The sequence below is a fragment of the Ovis aries genome, chromosome 1 (assembly GCF_016772045.2).
Source record: "Ovis aries strain OAR_USU_Benz2616 breed Rambouillet chromosome 1, ARS-UI_Ramb_v3.0, whole genome shotgun sequence".
Taxonomy (NCBI): Eukaryota; Metazoa; Chordata; class Mammalia; order Artiodactyla; family Bovidae; genus Ovis; species Ovis aries.
Genome location: NC_056054.1, coordinates 271144429 through 271164751, shown reverse-complemented (window position 1 = coordinate 271164751; position 20323 = coordinate 271144429). Strand labels below are relative to the sequence as shown.

General features: G+C 45.0%; 1 protein-coding gene and 1 long non-coding RNA gene across 18 annotated transcripts in view; one reads left to right on the top strand and one right to left on the bottom strand.

Moving 5' to 3' along the window:
• The window catches only part of KCNJ15 (potassium inwardly rectifying channel subfamily J member 15), a 63955-nt gene extending 58718 nt beyond the window's left edge, over positions 1 to 5237 (bottom strand). For 7 of the 15 annotated variants that reach the window (XR_009595819.1, XR_009595822.1, XR_009595824.1 and 4 more), the window contains exons 1-2: positions 4819 to 5237; positions 2498 to 2732 (exon numbers count right to left, since the gene is read on the bottom strand). The gene's annotated coding sequence lies outside the window, so the exon portion shown is untranslated. The remainder of the gene's footprint in view (positions 1 to 2497; positions 2733 to 4818) is intronic. The other 8 variants (XR_009595834.1, XR_009595828.1, XR_009595830.1 and 5 more) reach the window with 3 other exon arrangements.
• LOC114110632 (uncharacterized) lies at positions 2729 to 8689 on the top strand. Of its 3 annotated transcripts, XR_009595835.1 has the most exons (6): positions 2729 to 3533; positions 4762 to 4922; positions 5426 to 5618; positions 6685 to 6804; positions 8057 to 8080; positions 8520 to 8689. It is a non-coding gene; the product is annotated as an uncharacterized LOC114110632 (long non-coding RNA). The 3 variants fall into 3 exon arrangements; XR_006057596.2 differs by having other exon boundaries at positions 5426 to 6804; XR_009595836.1 differs by having other exon boundaries at positions 5426 to 6804; positions 8057 to 8117.
• Positions 8690 to 20323: the final 11634 nt, after the last annotated feature.

Here is a 20323-nt window from a genome sequence, read left to right as displayed (position 1 = left end):
ATGTGAAGAGTTGACTCATTGGAAAAGACTTTGATGCTGGGAGGGATTGGGGGCAGGAGGAGAAGGGGATGACAGGAAGAGATGGCTGGATGGCATCACTGACTCGATGGAGGTGAGTCTGAGTGAACTCCAGGAGTTGAGGCCTGGCGTGCTGTGATTCATGGGGTCGCAAAGAGTCGGACATGACTGAGTGACTGAACTGGACTGAACTGAACTGAAGCAAGGCAAAATTTTGAAAGTAAAGCCCCATTGTATTGTGACATTGTTGGCACTTGAATAGTCCCTCTATATCTCACCGTCAGTTTCATTATTAAGTGTTAGTTGCTCAGTCATGTCTGACTCTTTGTGACCCCCATGGACTGTAGCCTGCCAGGATTCTCTCTCCATGGAATTCTCCAGGCAAAAATACTGGAGTATGTTCCCTTCTCCAGGGGATCTTCTCAACCCAAGGACTGAATCTGGGTCTCCCACATTGCAGGCAGATTCTTAACCATCTGAGCCACCATGGCTAAATACACACACACACATACACACACACACACACACACACACACACACACAGCCTTTGTCAATTGCAAATATATGTCTGCAAGTGATGTAGCTCATTTTTTATTTATACATAGATTCCTTCCATTTGTTCCATTCCTTTGGACTTTTGAAAATAGGAATAAGACATTTCTTAGTTGTTAGACGACTCTTGACGAAGGAGCCAGGGGCTCCTGTGCTCATATATTTTCTTTAACTTGTTGCAAGTATTTGGGGATGAAGTTGATAGGAAGAGTAGAGATGAAGTCAAATTTCATGATATTTCAAAGCTAATGATAAGCTTCTCAAATATATTCTTAAAAGGTAGACAAAGAATAACTCGGGAAGTAAGAAAGCCAAATTCATTTAGGGAGCCAACCTTGCATTCTTTGGCAAAGGATACAAGGATGAACAAGATACAAATCTGCAAATATTTTAAGACGGAAACATTACTGAGTAAGAGCATTATTTGACCTGGCAGGCATGGGTTTAGCCAGCATTCACACTGAGAAATGACACTGATAACTGCTCTTGGAACTGAACACAGCATTCATAGAAATAGAAGAGGCTGTCCCTGGCCAGACACATAGATATTTTGCTAGGCAAAGCCTCAAGCCTGTTCGAAGTGTTTTATTGATGCCTTTCAGAGGATGCATGGTTGGATCGCGTCACCGATTCAATGGACACAAACATGGGCAAACTCCAGGAGATAGTGAGAGAGGTGAGGACTGGCATGCTGCAGTCCATGGGATCACAAAGAGCCGGACACGACTGAACGACGCACACTAAAGAAATGTGAGCTTCAGGGCTCCTCCCTTGCACCAGCTCTCTCCAAGGCTTGTGCCTAATTTTATAGTCATAATCTCGCATTCCTTTTTCTTAAAGAGGGCCCTCAAAACTGCATAATCTTGAAGATCCATAAAGTCTTGATCAGCCTCTGGTCCTGGCAGAGTTTTCTCAACTCACAAGAAGTTCTTAGTTATCAGCCCCACAGCAGGGTAATTTCTACTGAAACAGGTTGTGGATTGAAACCCAAAGCCAGCTATCTGGACCCTCCGAACACCCCCACTCAGCTGCATTGTAAGCAAAATTGCCCACATCACTGCCTGCATTGACTCAACCAGCATTTTGCAGGGAGGGCAGATTCTCAGCCTCCCCCCACTTTTAAAAAAAAAAACCAAACAAAAACAACAAAACATCATTTGGCCATGCTGCAGGGCATGTAGGATCTTAGTTCCCCAATCAGGGATCGAACCCAGGCCCCCTGCATTGGAAGGATGAAATCTCAACCACTGGGCCACCAGGGACGTCCCCCAGGTTCCCTTATCTTGTTTTGTCTTTCACCAGGAATGAGTATGTGCTCGCTTTTCTCCTTTCATCTTAACAAAGTCACATTTAGCAAATAAAGCTTCTTTCCCAGGACATTTGCTTCTAGATTCTAAGTTATTTTTCTCTTCTCTCAATTCTCCACTCCAGGTGGCAAAGCAGGCTGCCCTTTGCTCCTTTAGCTGTGGGAGGGCCTGTCACTTCTGGAGCTACTGCTTCTGGCCACCATAGGCTTTCCCTGGTTGGTAAAACTGACAGCAGGAAGCCACCTCTGTGGCAGCAAAGAGCAAGGTGTCTGGGCTCAAATCTGCCCCCTTCCACAGTGCTGCCTCCTCCTTGAGGCGCACAGAGCAAGCTCCCTTCCCGCTTGTATCACTCCACGCCTCTCCTGCCTCTTCCCTCTCTGTATCCAGCCCCCAGCCACTCCCAAGGCACCCCAGCCCCACTCCCAAGATGTTTGCATCCCAGGAAGGTGAAGGGCAGGAGAGAGGAGAATGAAGACTTCTCCCTGATATGCATCTCATGTATCCATTAATAAGCAACACACTCTGCTTCGCAAGCGTACAAGCTAACCTTAACCCTGGCGATTTGAGGAGAATTCTTTTTACTGGAAAGAAGAGTGGAAACAGCAGGATTGACGCAGTACCTGATCGACTCTGGCGTGAAGTGCTTCACAGGTTGCAGGGGAGAAGACGGGACGCTGAATTCCTTACAGAGTGAAGGCTGAAGGAAATGATCAGGGAGGCTTATATGCCTTAAGCAAGTGTCCCCAGGGGCTGGTCGTCAGCGACTCTAGCAAGCTCATGCCTCATTCTTTGGCCTTTTGTGCCGCCTCTAAGGTTCTGATGCGTCCACCAGGCAAACACACTCGACAAACAACCCTGAAGCAGAGCCAGGAAGTACAGTCAGTGGCTGCCCCGTGTCTCCGAGAGATGAGAGGGGGATGTGGCAGGAAAGGAGGCTTCAGAGTCTTAACATTTGGTGACAAAGTCTGAAAAAGTTTGCCTCTCGTCTCTCGGCTGCCTCAAGCCACACAGCGGTGGTTTTTCTTGTACCAAGCATGTTGCCATTCAGGTATATAATTACACACATCCCCAAACAAGAAAGTTCAATCCCTTTAAGATTTCCTCCATGCAAGGGCAGAGAGAGAGTGGAAGGAGCCAACAGCCCTGCTTTTGTTGGCTGATCTGGACGGTGGGCGTGGGAAGCCTGGGGTCTTGCTCTGTCTCTTTCCCCCTCAAACACCGGCTGTCTGCACTGGCTCTCTACGTGTCAGGAGAGGAAATAGGGGGAAAGAGCATTTTCTGGAAAATGACCACAACGGTTGACTGGGGGAAGGAGGGATGAGAGGGCGGGAGGACTTTTTAAAGTTATGTTTTCCTTAAGCCACCAGAATCACGAAATCCAGCTAAGTTTACTTCTAGGAAACCCTCAAATGACTTGGGCATTTATTTAACTCAGTGAGGACCTGTCAGCCCCATTATTTCATTAGTATTTCGGAGACACAACTACCGGGGATTTGGTGAAACTCTTCTGCCTTCTAGACTTTTAAAAAGACTTGTCGTATGACCTCTGGGTCACCCCCTGCCTGGCCATTTATTATATTTGTCACTAGGGAAGGAGGAAAACTGCTACCGAATAAAGCCCAGGGCAAGAACAGCACCAGGGGAGCTGTGTGCAAGGTAAGCGCTTAGTTGTTCACCCGGAAATCTGCTAAATTTTCATAAAATGATGGCATCTGAATACGCATGGTGATTGCATTTGACTCTTCTCTTGATTTTTAGGGCAATTTTGTGAAAGAATTGATCACCTAAGGCTGTTGCCAATTGTTCCATATTTGCTTAAACATTTATGAGAGAGGGTAGAATGGAGTAGGATCTAGGATTAACTGTGTGTGTGTCAGTGTGCTTTTGAGGTCTCAAAAAAAAGAACTTCAAGAATCACTTGTCACTTTTTTTTCAAAATCTTTCCTATAGGTTAAAAAAAAGATTCATATATTTTCTGATAAGGAGAAATCAATCTGAAGGTTTGAATTGAGTGGGACAAATTTTGGTCCTTGGTTTTGCTGAGTGGAACATTGCATTTGTTGTAAGCTTCCTACCCTGTGACTTAAAGAACTCGTGAGGTCAAGAGACATCTATTGAACAACACGTCCTTATTTCCTTTGGGCAACTAAATGCGGAAGTGGAGAGAGGAGATAAAAAACCAGATTCACAGGAACAATATGGAAATTTCACCCAGTATAACATTGATTCGCTGAGAACAGTCTAGACGCCCATGAAATTACACACAGATTATAAAACGCATTAGCCATGGGTTGTGAACCAGGTTCCTAATGTTTCCATAGTCGGAACTGTTTACATTCCTCATACCTACCATGGAAAACTTACACAACTCTTTTCTCGTAAGGATAGGTAACAGATTTTAAAATATTCTGGCGAGGTTTCCCCTTACACCAACTTAAACTGATTTCTCCACCGACAAAGGAAAATAACTACCAAAGAACGACGCAAAACACACACACACACACACACACACACACACACACACACACGCACACACACTATATAATCACTGAAAATCCATAACAAACTTGTTCTTACAGACACTAGGAGGGGAAAAAAAAAAAAACCTTGCAAAGAGAGTAAGCCTTCTCCCTCCATCTAGAGCGCTTCTACCCACAGCATACAAGATAACATCTGGATATTGTTTTACAGGCATGAATAAAGCTTTTTTTTTTTTTTTTTAGCCCCATCATTAAGTAAAAACCCGTTTTCCACAGGCAAACAGCACTTGTAAATTCCCTCAGATAAGTTTGGACATCTTGAATGGTTTCAGTCAGTTTCAACAGTCATACTTTTTTCATTACCTTTCGAAGGGAAGTTTTTTTTTTTTTTTTTTTTTTTCCAGAAATTCCTTCAGGGTGCAGCACGCTCCAGTACTGACCGACAAGCCTGCACCTCTTACCTGCAAGGACGGGTGAACGCAGACGCCTGGCTAGATGTGGAGTTAGGACAAGGCCAGGGAAGGGGCCATCCACGCCGGCTGCCTGGGGAAGGCTGGGTCCTGAGGTGTGCTCCAAATGAAGAAAGCTCTCTTTGCTCTTCACTGTCAGTCAAAAACAAGTTGGTGCAAGTTGGAGTAGGATTTACCTGAAGGAGCTGAGGAGAGAGAGAGGGAGACTGGGGGAGATTGGGTGAAGGGAGGGAGGGACGGGCAAGGAGGGAGGGAGGGGGGAAGGAGAGAAAAGAGAGAGAGAGAGAGAGAGAGAGAGAGAGAGAGGGGAATCTGAGAAAGGAGGCCATGATGTCAGCAGTGTGTCTTAAGGGGATCTACAGACCAGTCAGGTTCTGAGGGCCACCCAGTCCTGCATCCTCCAGACACCTGCGTGAAAGAAAGCCAATGCCCTTTTAAAGGAGGCTGGTTAATCTTTAAGAATCTCTGGCCCCTCTTATCAAAGCCTTTGCAAAGGTCCCTTTGCGGAGATAAACTATAAATAAACAACACGGTTATCTTTTCTCCCAAGCTCTCCTTCACTCCTGTTCTCCCCGCCTCTTCCCTCTTTCCTTTCCAGGTGAAGAGTAACAAAAATCTTTTCTCCTGGGAAAATTGGAATGAACCCGTATAGACACACGCAAGCATCAAATACATTGCTGCTGTTCAGTCGCTCAGGCATGTCTGCTTCCTTGAGACCCCATGGACTGCAGCATGCCAGGCATCCCTGTCCCTCACCATCTCCCGGAGCTTGCTCAAGTTCAAGTCTGCTGGTGATGCCGTCCAGCTATCTCATCCTCTGATGCCCTCAGTCTTTATCAGACATACATATATGCAAGTGTGGCAGAGGGACCCTGTGTTTTCAACTCAGCCCCTCTTATGGCCGTATTGATTTCTTCCTATAGCCTTTGTTTTCCTTGATCAAAAAGCATAAAAATGGATAGACACGGGTAAAACCAATTTCTTCCACAGCGTGGAAGTTGGGCTTGAGTTTCGGTGTTGGAAGCAGCCAGCATCGGTCCACAGGGTTTCGCGCTTCTGTGAGAAAGTCAGAACTCCATCCTTGAAGCCAAGGTGTAAGGGGCGATCTCTCAGCCTCTGGCAATGGAGGCAGTGGGCTTCTTCCTGGAATGTATTAGTGTGTCCTTCCTACCCCACCGGTTTCTGGTAGTCATCACACCTAGGGAGGCAAGTCCGTGGTTCTTGTCAGTTACCCCCAACCTGTGACTCGAGTGCATGCTAAGTCACTGCAGTCATGTCAGACTCTTTGTGACCCTATGGATTGTAGCCCACCAGGCTTTTCTGCTATGTGGACCCTGGTAAATCCTAAGGGATAAGATTCCCACAGGCACTTTCTCCACTGAGATTCCCTGATGCTGGTCCAGAGGCAACACCAGGTGGAATGCAAGGACTGTCTCTCACCATGGAGACACTGATACACTCACAGACTCCCCTACCCTGGAACCTGGGCAGAGCCCAGGGTACTGCAGCTGCTTCACATCGGAGATACCAGGGAGTGACTTGATTTGATGGAAAAAAGTGATGCGTTCACTTTTCCTGAGTTTTGGGTTCCAGGCTCCCATGCATCCCCTCTTCTTGACCCTGGGTTCAGCTGTCGCTGTTGGGGGATCTTGAACTCATTGAAGGCAGGAAAGGGTGAGGAGTTATTCTGCTTTGGTGGGGGGAAGGTCTGAGATCTTCCCCTTTCTCCTACTTTTCCCCTTGATTCTGAGCCAAGGCAGAATCATTCCCTGATCGCTTCCCCACTGGAAACAAGCATCTGCCTCCATCCTTCCATCCTCTTCTTTCTCATGAAGCAAAGCTTTCCTCTTCCACCAGAAGAGTATGTGGATCCCCCCCCCTCCAAGAAAAGACCCTGGGCTCCAGGGGCTCAGGACTTGAGACAACGAAGAAGCCACATAAGGTCCAGACCTCTTCAAGCTGATGGTCTTCCTCCAGGTGGGTAGAATCAGATAGATCTCCCAGGAGGGTGGATATAAAAGCGCCCTATTGAAATAGGTAAACTCAAAGATGGAGAAAAACCAACAAGGGAAAATGCAGCCTTCACGACCTGACCGTATCCACCCTGAGGGTCTGCATGAGCTGCTCCCTCTGTCTGGAGTCATTTCCTTCAGGTCTTCATCCACTGGCTGGACCCCTCATCACAGTCCAGGTTTAGCCCAAATGGTACCATTTCATTCCCTCTCACTTTGTATGTATGTCATTTAGTGCGGTCTAAATTGATAAGTTACATGAATCCTCATGTTTTATCAACTACAAAGTGCTTCACTGCAGAACTCGATCACACCTGTCTGGTTCAGCACAGGTTTCTGGAGGGACACCTGATATATCATAGCCCCTCAGAAAATTAATTCTCAGGTAAACCTATGAAAGATTATAAATGGATGGCATGTTTGCTACAAGTGAACTTTAATTCTTATTATTTTAATGCATATTTCCAGTTCAGCTCTTATTAGTAAACGAATATTTGAATGTTCTTTCTCAGCTCATAGGGCTTCCCTGGTGGCTCAGATAGTAAAGAATTCACCTGCAATGAGAAGACCCGGGTTCCATCCCTGGGTCAGGAAGATCTCCTGAAGAAGGGCATGGTAACCCAGTCCAGTATTCTTGCCTGGAGAATCCCATGGACAGAGGAGCCTGGAGGGCTACAGTCCATGGGGTCGCAAAAGAGTCAGACACAACTGAGAGGCTAACACTAACACTTCTCAGCTTACAAAGCTCTTCAGAAATGTGATTAACTGGACGCTCAGAGCTGAAAGGCAGAATTAGTTGCACCTTAAGGTTGATGAAGCGGAAGCCAGAGAGGTTGAGTGGTTTTCTCAAAGCCTCAGAGCTAGAAAGAGGTGGGCTGAGGCTCAACACAGCTCCTCTCAGGATCCGTCCATGCATTTTCCATTAGGCATAGATGCACGTGTGTGGATTCCTTTGAGTATCAAGTAATACTCTACACAAATTTAATCACAGGCTAATACTCTGGCAAGTGTTAGTTCTTGCAGGACCATACACAGCAGAGATCGGATTCATTCAGTCTTTAAAAATGATGAAAGAAGAAAATGAGTAAAAAGAGTATGAACACATGAAGTAATTTACATTTTAAGACAATATTTTTCACTTTGGTGATATTAACCTGTTTTTTTTGTTGTTGTTTTTTTTCATTTGGGGAAATATCACTAATCCGATGATGATGCAGATCTGATGGAATTTACAGGAGAAGGTGAGGCATCATAAAGGCATGATTAAAGAGCTGACAGGTGAGAATGGAAATTCTAGAATCAGCATCCGTGAGATTTCTGTTACAGGGGAGACTTTATTCTGCATATTTAATAAGTGGATAATCTAAGCATTTCTGGAAATTTCTGAGGGTAAATTGGGGAATGGGGCTTCCCTGGTAGCTCAGAGGCAAAGAATCTGCCTGCCATGAGCCACTGAAGACATGGGTTCAATCCCTGGGTGGGGAAGATCCCCTGGAGGAGGGCAAGGAACCCTGCTCCAGTATTCTCACCTGGAGAATCCCATGGACAGAGGAGCCTGGCAGACGACAGTCCATGGGGTTGCAAAGAGCTGGACACGACTGAAGCAGCTTAGTATGCATGCAAATGAGGGGACTAGGACAAATCTCTAATCTTGACAAAATATGTTTTTTGTCACCTCAGCTCCCTCTCATCCAGTGAACAAATGTTTTTACACAGTCGGGTTCTACGGAGTGGATTCTGCAATCTACCTTTTGAGATTTCCTCAAAGAACACAGCTAATTTGTAATGGAAGATGGTCAATGTTATTGATCCTTTAGCCTAAAATAAAAAATAACATGAGTTACTCTTCAGCAAGTCATCTGTCTTTTGTCTTTCTTTCTTCTCACTTCAGCAAAAGCAAGACTCTTATGTTGTCCAGTTTGAAAAGAAGATACATCTAGAGTCTGGACTTTTATCAAAAAAGTTCTAAAGGGATGTCTGAAAACTGGGCAGAAAAAAAAACAAAACAAAACAAAACACCTCACAAGAACCAGCTTTTTTGAGAGAACCATTTCCCAAGAACAATTTCCTAAAAAGAAGAAAAAAAAAAAAAAAGGCTGTAGTGTTTCCAATTTTCATCTTGGCTTGAATTGAGACATAAAAAAACCTTGAAGTGTGATGAGAGGAAAAAACATACATTTTTACCTTTGATTAAATCTATTTCAGTTGAGTTAGATATGGAACTATTTATGGAGGACTATGTCAGTTTTTGAAACTTCTGGAAACCTCCTATGGCACCGCCTGCTTAAAGCACCCTCCACAGCTTAGGTAGGATTTGGGTGGCTGCCTCCAGTTTGCACCCGCAATCCCCATGAGAGGTTGGCGGAAAGTCCCCTCGGAAGGCGGGTGCAGTGGAGCAGGGTGGAGGGGCCCATATACAGCATCTCAGGACGCTGCAGGCCAGAGGTAGGGTCCCACTTGCCTTCCACCTTTCCAGCGAGAAGTTTCCCTTAGAAAACCATCAGTTGGAATTCTGTCTCAAAGAAGATGCTCCAGAAGCAGATGTTGAGACACCGTTACACATGCAAATTATTAAAGCAAGATTTCTCCGAGGAAGCCTGGGAATGGGGGAAGCCAACTGCGGGAAGGGAAGAAATCATGTGATGGTGAGATTTCAGGCCACAGCCAATTCCCTGCCTGATTCTGGAGGGGGTTCTGGAGTGAAGGTAGCATCTTAGGTAAGGGCACTTAGCGGGTACTGGGTGATTAGGTACCAGGGCTTTCATGATCTCTTCCCAATCAGCCTTTGCTAAGAGTAAGAGTGCCAGGGCATGCCAGCTCCCAAGAGCTCTGGAATCCTGCATCTGCCAAGGAAAGGCTCCCGTGGCCCAAGGGGAGGCTCGCGGAGATGGTAGCAGGCACTCCAGGCCAAGGGGATGTGGGCAGACCACCACATTGGCCAAAGTCATGAATCCTGCGATTCTGGAATGATTCCCTTCCGTTGGCGCAGCTCCATCCCCTTATCACGGCTCCCTCATTCCCGAAGCCTCTCCTGCCTCCTCCATGACAGCAGATCTCCAAGGAAAACAAAATTGGGGAATCTCAGCACTAACTCTGGAATTTGATTTAGATGCATGTAGCCTTGCTGTGCTGATAGTCAGTTATTCAAAGTGCTGGGAGGTCCCCAGCAGAGCCTTCTGTAACTAATAGAAGCCCCTGTGATGGATGTCACGTCAATTTAATTTGATTAATAGCTAAGATGGGTGCCTTCTTTTTGCCACAGTCTCTTCTTCAGTGGCTCAGATGGTAAAGAATCTGCTTGCAATGCAGGAGACCTGAGTTCGATCCTTGGGTTGGGAAGATCCCTGGAAAAGGGAAAGGTTACCCACTCTAGTATCCTTGCCTGGAAAACCCCAAGGACACAGGAGCCTGGCGGGCTACAGTCCATGGGGTTGTAAAGAGTCAGACACGACTGAGTGACTAACAGTTTAACCACCCTGGCATAAATTACAGTTCAGCAGAAAGATGGGCAAATTGCTGACTATAACACAGTGTCATAAGTGTGTATGGTCAAAATATTCCCATAGGAAGGGTAGTGAATTCTGACTGGGAGTTCTAAGATTGGCTTTCAGAAGAGGGAACAGATTCAACTGACAAGATTTCCATAGGTGGAGTCAAAGAAGAGTTGTACGCTTTCCAAGACAAAGAAACAGAACAAACAATGGTGAAGAGTAAGGAGCCAAGACATCTGAACTCTGGGTCAGTTGAACAATGGTGGAGCCTGAGGTTGCAGCTTTACCCTGATTAGACAGCACTAATCAAGAGAAATGGTTCAAGCACAGAACCATTAAGGGTGTTTCATTAAGCATGAAATAATACAGGTTAAATTAGTCTTAGTATGGCCTCATGGGACCGAAAGTTACTCTTTTCTTAATAATATCAGATGAACAACAGTCACATTTTATTTATTAACATTCAGTTAAGTTCAGTTCAGTCGCTCAGCCATGTCTGACTCTTTGTGACCCCATGGACTGCAGCACGCCAGGCCTCCCTGTCCATCACCAACCAACCATCCAACCATCTCATCCTCTGTCGTCCCCTTCTCCTCCTGCCTTCAATCTTTCCCACCATCAGGGTCTTTTCCAATGAGTCAGTTCTTTGCATCAGGTGGCCAAAGTAATGGAGTTTCAGCTACATCAGTCTTTCCAATGAACACCCAGGACTGATCTCCTTTAGGATGGACTGGTTGGACTCTCAAGAGTCTTCTCCAACACCCCAGTTCAAAAGCATCAATTCTTTGGCGCTCAGCTTTCTTTATAGTCCACCTCTCACATCCATACATGACTACTGGAAAAACCATAGTCTTGACTAGACGAACTTTGTTGGCAAAGTAATGTCTGTGCTTTTTAGTATGCTATCTAGGTTGGCCATAACTTTTCTTCCAAGGAGTAAGCGTCTTTTAATTTTCATGGCTGCAATCACCATCTGCAGTGATTTTGGAGCCCAGAAAAATAAAGTCTGTCACTGTTTCTACTGTTTCCCCATCTATCTGCCATGAAGTGATGGGACCGGATGCCATGATCTTAGTTTTCTGAATGTTGAGCTTTAAGCCAACTGTTTCACTCTCCTCTTTCACTTTCATCCTGAGGCTCTTTAGTCTTCTTCACTTTCTGCCATAACATTAACATTATTAACATTCAGTTCAGTTCAGTTGCTCAGTCATGTCCGACTCTTTGCGACCCCATGAACCATAGCACGCCAGGCCTCCCTGTCCATCACCAATTCCCAGCGTTTACCCAAACTCATGTCCATCAAGTCCATCCAACCATCTTGTCCTCTGTCGTCCCCTTCTCTTCCTGCCCTCAATCTTTCCCAGCATCAGGGTCTATAGCATTTTGTAAATAGTATTCATTTTTGAATGGAAGAATCAAAATGTGTTCTCTTTCATTTCTATCTTCCAATCAGACTTTTAAGTCACCAAGCAGAAATTTCAAATTTCCTCAAGGCAAATTTCATTTCTTTTCATCAAGGCAACTCACCATTTCTCTTTGCCACCCCCATACATATAAGTGGCTCCTCTCTTCCTCTGGCAGCCTTGCCTCCTGCACGCAACAACTTTTTCCCACTCAGCTTCTCCTCTGCTGCGCTTGGCTCTGAAGGAAATGGAAACTTTCACTAAGGGCTGTGTTTCAGAAAGCAAGGAGAAAGAAGAATCACAAAGGCTTGGTTAAACCTTGAAGGAGCCTAGAAATACCCCTGTCTGGTTTTGCAATGTTCCTAGTTAAGACACTGACAACAAGAGAGTGACTTTCATAGCATCCACAGAGCCTGGAACCCACGATCCAAATTGAAATCTCACAGAAGATTTTCATACACGGCACCATGCTCTGCTAAGCTAGTCCCTCCACTCACACATGGGCACTCATATCAAGGGCCAGAAACCTGTGTAAAAGTTTGCATTGATGTAAAAAGAGCTGTGAGCATCAGTTTGGGGCTGCCAGGATGTGATAGCAGGCTATCTTGCTGGCTCACTGTCTTCTCAAGATTTGGCTGATGGGCTTAAGATGATGAAGTGTTAGTACAATAGTGAGAATTGTTGTTGCTCCTCTGTCTCTGTCCTGTCAGACTCTTCACGATCCCATGGATTGCAGCACGCCGGATTACCCTGTCCCTCAGTAGCTCCCGGAGCTTGTGCAAACTTATATCCATTGAGTCAGTGATGCCCTCCGACCAGCTCATCCTCTGTTATCCCCTTTTCCTTCTACCTTCAATCTTTCCCAGCAGCAGGGATTTTTCCAGTGAGTCATTTCTTCACATCAGATGGCCAAGGCATTGGAGCTTCAGCTTCAGCATCAGTCCTTCCAATGAACACCCAGGACCGATCTCCTTTAGGATGGACTGGCTGGATCTCCTTGCAGCCCAAGGGACTCTGAAGAGTCTTCTCCAACACCACAGTGCAAAAGCATCAATTCTTCAGTGCTCAGCCTCCTTTATAGCTGAATTCTCACATCCATACATGACCACTGGAAAGACCATAGCTTTGACTACGTGGACCTTTGTTGGCAGAGTGATGTCCCTGCTTTTTAATATGCTGTCTAGGTTTGTCATAGCTTTTCTTCCAAGGAGCAAATGTCTTGTCATTTTGTGGCTGCAGGCACCTTCCACAGTGATTTTGGAGCCCAAGAAAATAAAGTCTGTCCCTATTTCTATTTGAAAGCCTCGGGTGTTGGAAGCCCTCCTAGTGGACACTGCACCAGATTAGGTAAGAAACAGAACAGTGTCCCCAGGCATTTAGCTCAGAGTGGGAGCAGGTGCTGGCCCCTGTCTCCAGGGGTGTCTGTCCTTCCTTTTGGTGCTTCCGTGGCTGATCACTGAAGACACTTAGGACATTTTTGATGACTATGAGAACTCACTCCCAGGACCATTTCGTTTTGCCTGATGAGAATGTTGACGGGTGCCAGCATTCACTGTCTCTCTGCGCCCCACCTCTCTTCCCATGTGTTGTGGCCCAAACCCCATCTTTGATGGGTTCACTTCTTCCCCCTGTCAGTTTGCCCCAACCCAGGACTCAAAGGCCACTTAATATTTTTTCCTAACTGAAGATTCAGATACATAAGCGTGGTCATTTGCTGTTACAATCACAGCCACAGATGCTAAGTTTTAGGGCACTGTTTGGGTGAGGAATGGGGCTAGTCTTTGAAAGATCTGAGAAATTTTGAAGTTATCAACAACAAAGTCTGACTAGGAGCTGAAGAAACCAATTACTTTAAGTCACAGTGCTGAGTACATAAGGCCAAGTAACTGTTTCTTCAGGATCCTAATAGAGAAGCTGGCTCTGTGGCTGAGCTGACTTTTAAAATTGTCCACAGCCCTTGTGGCAAGGCCAGTTACTTCTGTTGGGCTGAAGAAAGAGCTCTGGAAAAGAACAGGAGAATCACCTCCCCTGAATGGCTTAAAAGCGCATGTGATTGGGTTGTTTGTTTTTTGGTATTGAGCTGCATGAGTCATTTGTATATTTTGGAAATTAATCCTTTTCAGTGCTTCATTTTGCAAAAATATACATAGACAAATATATGGGCATCAAGTGGAAAAGAGGGGGTGGGAAAAATTGGGAGAATGGGATTGACATTTACACATTGCTGGGTGTAAAACAGATAACTAATGAGCAGATGGTGATCGCAGCCATGAAATTAAAAGACACTTAACTCCTTGGAAGGAAAGTTATGACCAACCTAGACAGCATATTAAAAAGCAGAGCCATTATTTTGTCAACAAGGTCTGTCTAGTCAAGGCTATGGTTTTTCCAATGGTCATGTATGGATGTGAGAGTTGGACCATAAAGAAAGCTGAGCACAGAAGAATGGATGCTTTTGAACTGTGGTGTTGAAGACTCTAGAGAGTCCCTTGGACTGCAAGGAGATCCAACCAGTCCATCCTAAAGGAGATCAGTCCTGGGTGTTCATTGCAAGGACTGATGTTGAAGCTGAAACTCCAATACTTTGGCCACCTGACGTGAAGAGCTGACTCCTTTGAAAAGACCCTGATACTTTTTAGGGATTGGGAGCAGGAGGAGAGGAGGATGACAGAGGATGAGATGGCTGGGGGGCATTACCGACTCGATGGACATGGGTTTGGGTAAACTCCAGGATTGCTGATGGACAAGGAGGCCTGGCATGCTGTGATTCACGGGGTTGCAAAGAGTTGGGCACGACTGAGCAACTGAGCTGAACTGAACTGAATGAGAACCTACTGTGTAGCACAGGGAACTCTATTCAATGCTCTGTGTGTGTGTGAAAGTTGCTCAGTTGTGTGACTCTTTGTGACACGATGGGCTATATACCCCACCAGACTCCTCTGTCTGTGGAATTCTGCAGGCAGGAATTCTAGAGTGGGTAGTCATTCCCTTCTCCAGGGGATCTTCCTGACCCAGTGATTGAACCCACGTGTCCTGCATTGCAGGCAGATTCTTTACCATCTGAGCCACCAGGAAATCCCATTCAATGTTCTACGGTGACCTAAAGTGAAAGTGAAAATGAAGTCACTCAGTCGTGTCCGACTCTTTGTGACCCTGTGGACTGTAGCCCGCCAGGCTCCTCTGTCCATGGGATTCTCCAGGCAAGAATACTGGAGTAGGTTGCCATTTCCTTCTCCAGGGATGGTGACCTAAATGGGAATGAAATCCAAAAGGAGGGGAGATACATATATATATGTATGTACACACACACACACACGCATATATATATATATATATATATATATATATATATATATATATACACGCACACACACATGGCTGGTGAACTGTGCTATACTGCAGAAACTCATACAACACCGTGAAACAGCTATACTCCAATGAATGTCAAATTTAATCACTGTGGGTGCATTTGTTAAATAACATTTGAACAATGAAACTGTAAAGTCATTTCAGTTTATTGTGAGAGATCGAGGGTAGGCCCTCTGCTGTGCACTGGGTCCTTGTTGCTCGTCTCTTTTATATATGGTAGTTCATACCTGCTAATCACAATTATAATCTTAGAAAATGTATAACCGAATCACTTTGCTGCATACCTGAAATTAAATCAACTATACTTCAATTAAAAATATCATCTTGTGATGCAACAAAGTACATATGCTCTTAAACTTGTGTCCACGTGTTGGTTTTTAAACTGGGTCCTATGGAACAAAGTCCAGCCTCTGGCTGGTAGGTCGTCTGCCTGCGGGCTCTTCTAGGAAGTCCCAAGTTCCCTGCCTCCTCTTGCTCCCTAGGGTTCCCAGGCCGTCACCTGCTGGAGGTTGCTCCAGCTTTCTACCACCATTCCCAACTAAAAAGAGTTCCTCTGAAAATCACTGAGGCCGTTGTGGGGTTTCTCACATTCTTCTTTAATGGGACAGCACAAAAATTATACACAAATGGAAATGTCACTTAACAAAAGTGTTTCCTCCAGGTGAATCCTCTGTAGACAAGTCAGCCTGGCTTTCCATGACTATCCCAGCATCAGCCCTGAAAAATCTCATGTGCTGGGCCTTTGCTTGGTCCTAGACAAACTGTGATGGTTGGTCACCTTATTTCTCTGTCTCCAGCTCTTTTGCAGGCAATTGTCAAACTTTAACACATAATTAAAAAAAAATTTAAATGTAAACATAGGCACAATTTCCTAATCTGTTAGCACCAACTGGATATTTCCTAGGGCATTTGTAAAATCCAGTTTTGTCTGATGGGAAGATATACACCCAGTTAGACACAGGAAATGCCCAACAATCTGCATAGAGGCACTCTGCATAGTGACAGACTTTATTTTCTTGGGCTCCAAAATCACTGTAGATGGTGACTACAGCCATGCAATTAAAAGACAGTTGCTTTTGGAAGAAAAGCTCCTTGGAAGAAAAGCTATAACCAACCTAGACAGCATATTAAAAAGCAGAGACATTACTTTGCCAACAAAGATCCCCGTAGTCAAAGCTATGGTTTTCCCAGTAGTCATGTATGGATGTGAGAAGTGGACCATAAAGAAAGCTGAGCACTGAAGAATTGATGCTTTTGAACTGTGGTGCTGGAGAAGACTCTTGAGAGTCCCTTGGACTGCAAGGAGATCCAACCAATTCATCCGAAAGGAAATCAACCCTGAATATCCACTGGAAGAACTGGTGCTAAAGCTGAAGCTCCAGTCCTTTGGCCACCTGATGCAAAGAACTGACTTATTTGAAAAGACCCTGATGCTCAGAAAGATTGAAGGCAGGAGAAAAAGGGGATGACAAGGATGAGATGGTTGGATGGCATCACCGACTCAATGGACATGAGTTTGAGTCAACTCTGGGAGTTGGTGAAGGACAGAAAAGCCTGACGTGCTGCAGTTCATGTGGTCGCAAAGAGTCGGACACGACTGAGTGACTGAACTGAACTGCATAGAGGCTGGCACATTCCTTTAACCCCCACCCCTCCAGGGTTTGTTGGTAGCTCCACGTCCCTATCACAGCATGACTTGGGAGTCAGTGAGTTTCAACACACTACAGACATGAATCCAGTGGTGATCCAGGTTCCTCTTGCCTTATTCAAATTGGACTTTGTTGCTTTAGCCCTTGATGCAGACTTACTGATTGTTATATATGCACATTTCATTCCTGGGTCACTTCAGACCCACCTTAGTAAGTGACCTGTTTTTTGCAATTTCCATCAATGAAAGGTATATGGTAATGCCTGTTTTTCACTCTTGACACATGGCTGGTAAATAGGAATGCAGTTCCTTCAGTACAGTTTCCACCTCCAGGCTACTGCAACCGGAATGATCCCACCTTCTTTACAAAGCCTATCATTCATCTGTCCACGTGCTACCTGCTGGATTGAATTTACTCACCTCCTCTATTGCTGTCTCAGGGTTGTTACCTCTAAACCAACTACACGAGTGACCTTCTAGGCCATACAGTGAGATGTCTGTGGTCATAGACCCCATCTCCATCAGGTGGCCAATCCATACACAGTAGTTTGAGTCTGAGTACAAAACTCAGAGTCACATTTAGATTATTTAAAATACAGTAGTACAGGGACTTCCCTGGTGGTCCAGTGGTTAAGACTCTGCCTTGCAATGCAGGGGGCACAGGTTTGATACCTGCTGGGTGAACTAAGATCCCACATGCCCCGAGGCAAACAAGCCTGTACAACAAAGACTTGGTGCAGACAAAAAAAAGAAAAAAAGTATAATACTATAGAAAGTGCTGTTATAACCCCCAAATAATTTCAACGATTAATTGGAGAACACAAAAGTAACGGATCATTCTACCTTTTTCCTAGTGCTAAGTTGCTCAGTCGTGTCCGACTCTGTGACTTCATGGACTGTAGCCCGCCAGGCTTCTCTGTCCATGGGATATTCCTGGCAAGAATACTGGAGTGGGTTGCGACTCCCTTCTCCAAGGGATCTTCCTGACCCAGGGATCAAACCCAGGTCTCCTGCCCTGCAGGCAGATTCCTTACCGTCTGAGCTACCAGAGCCCCTTTTTCATTTGGTTTTCATATTTTAGCTTCCCAGGTGGTGCTAGTGGTAAAGAATCTACCTGCAAATGCAGGTGATGTTTAAGAGATGCAGCTTCAATCCTTGGGTCAGGAAGATCCCCTGGAGAAGGTTATGGCAACCCACTCCAGTATTCTTGCTGGAAAATTTCATGGGCAGAGGAGCCTGGCAGGCTACAGTCCATGGGGTTGCAAAGAGTTGGACACAACTGAGCATGCACAAACACACACACACACACACACACGCAGATAAGCTACATACTTCAGCTTTAAAACCCTCATCCAGTCAATGGAAAAGTACCTTTCTTCTTGATGGAGATTTCAAAGTATAGGCAACATGTGTGATTTTATCTGCTGGACACAGGCATTACTTTTAAAGCATCCGAGTTCCATCAAACTGTCCCCTCTTTAAAGGTTTCATTGTTCTAAAGTTTCTTGCCATAATATTTTGGATCCTGAGCACTCATAAAGCCTCTGTCCCACTTTTCCCAAGTTCAGTCCCTGGCTTCTGGTACAGCCCATTGGGTCCGCATTGTATGTTTTCTTGCTCTTTATTCGGTTTAGCGTTTAGTGATGCTCTTATGAGATAACTCATCTATAATGTTCCAGAACACTTCTCTATGCATCCATGTAGTTTCTACCTCTAGTAACCATACAGAAGAAAGTAATTAGAACCCTGATTCTCCATCAGTATCTTCATTCCTACATGGTGTAAATGCAGAGAGCCTAGGAGAAGTCTCAGGACTCATTTTAGGTACTTATTATTAGCAGAACTGGGTAAACAACTAGGATTTTACTTTGAGATCCTTCCCATTGCAAAACTATGCCTTTTTGCCAAATATTCTAGTTATTGTGGAAAAACTGAGCAAAGAAAATTGGCTAATTATGTACAATGGAGGTCCCAGCCAAGTTGTCGTAAACTCCAGAGGACTTCGCACTAAAGCAGTAGTCTGGGTGTAGAAAGATGGTGTTGGGTACTCAAACTATAGCACCAAACCCCAGCAAATCGTGGTCTTTGTTATCAAGTGCAAGTACTCATTGAGCAAATGCTGCGTGGAGAACTTGTTGCTTTACCCAAGGCTACACACATTTGTTAAAGAAAAAAAAAATGACCTCAAAAGGAAAACTGTCCACGGTCATTCTTGTTTGCCTTATTAAGTGCACTTGTAGAGACAGCTGAGTCACCAGCAGAACAAAGAGATGATAAAGAATTCCAGTAAAAGGATACTTTTCCCCTTATTGTTCTCCTCTATTGGTCCAACCTGAAGAATATAAGGAGACATAGGAGGCAGAGTTGGGCTCCTGCAACCAAGTGATGCAGGATTCCACTTCCTTGAATCTTGATCTATGCACACTGGCAAAGGAGTGACTAAATATTTTTTATTCCCCCTTTAAGAAATATCACTAAGATTATTGCACCCCTGTGAATTTATTTTCGATCACATTCTAAAGAATATTTCCTGTCTCTTATTTGCTCCATCCCACCAGCCTGGGTTTGGTGGGTGGTCACGTGAACCCAGAGTGAGTGTTGACTTAAGACTTGCTCTTCTTCAAACTGCTTTCATGAGTGAACTTCTAGTCCTTGCAAACTTGCCTTTGCTCGCTTCTTTCCTGAAATCTGTGTGTACCTAGCAAGCTGCAGTGATTGCAAAAGTACAGCCTTACTAGTTATCAGTCAGTAAATACCACTTATCATCCAGTGAAGCATGCCCACCAACAAGAGTGCCTGGATTATCAGCTTAGACGCAGGGCAATCTCTTAGGCAAACATTGTTATGTTTTGTTTTTCAAATGTCTTAATGGTATCGCTTATCTTACTAGCCAACTCTCACTTTATCCTTGCTTCAGAACACTGACTTGTTATACTATTTTTTTCTCAAAAGCTATGCAGTATAAGTAAAAGTATATGTTTAGTCCTAGAGAGACATGGATTTAATTCCAGAATGGCTATGTATTGAATGCTAACACAAATGCATGACCTCGGGCACGTTCATTGACGACACTGAGCTGGTTTTTGCACTAGTGAACTTAGGAAAACAAATACTTTCCAGGGTTCTAATGGAGCTTACTTGAGGGGGCGTGTAGGAAGAGTCCAGTGCTACAGGGGTTCTATCAGAGGACTTTAGGCAGTGGTGAAGGTGGCCAGGGTCTAGACAGACACTCTTCCTGCCCACTGTGGTCTGCCGCTGGGACAGGAAGCCCAGAATTCTCATCCAAGAATGGTCACAGGCAAATTCTTGTTCTAACACCCAGATTCTCCTCTCTTCCTCTGTATTTGACAGTGGGACAGATAAACTGGGTATTCCAGTTCCTCTAAGATCTGCTCTTTACACTAGTCTTCTGCAGAGACCCTGAGCTGGTTTAAAACCCCTTAAGTGATTTGCAGTCCCTAGAAGCCCCCCACTGAACTACAACAAGAACCCCCTGCTAGTTCTTCCAAGGAGAGCCTGAAGTAGGAGGGCTTTCTGAGCCCACTCTATTTCTTTTATTGTAAGCCATTTGAA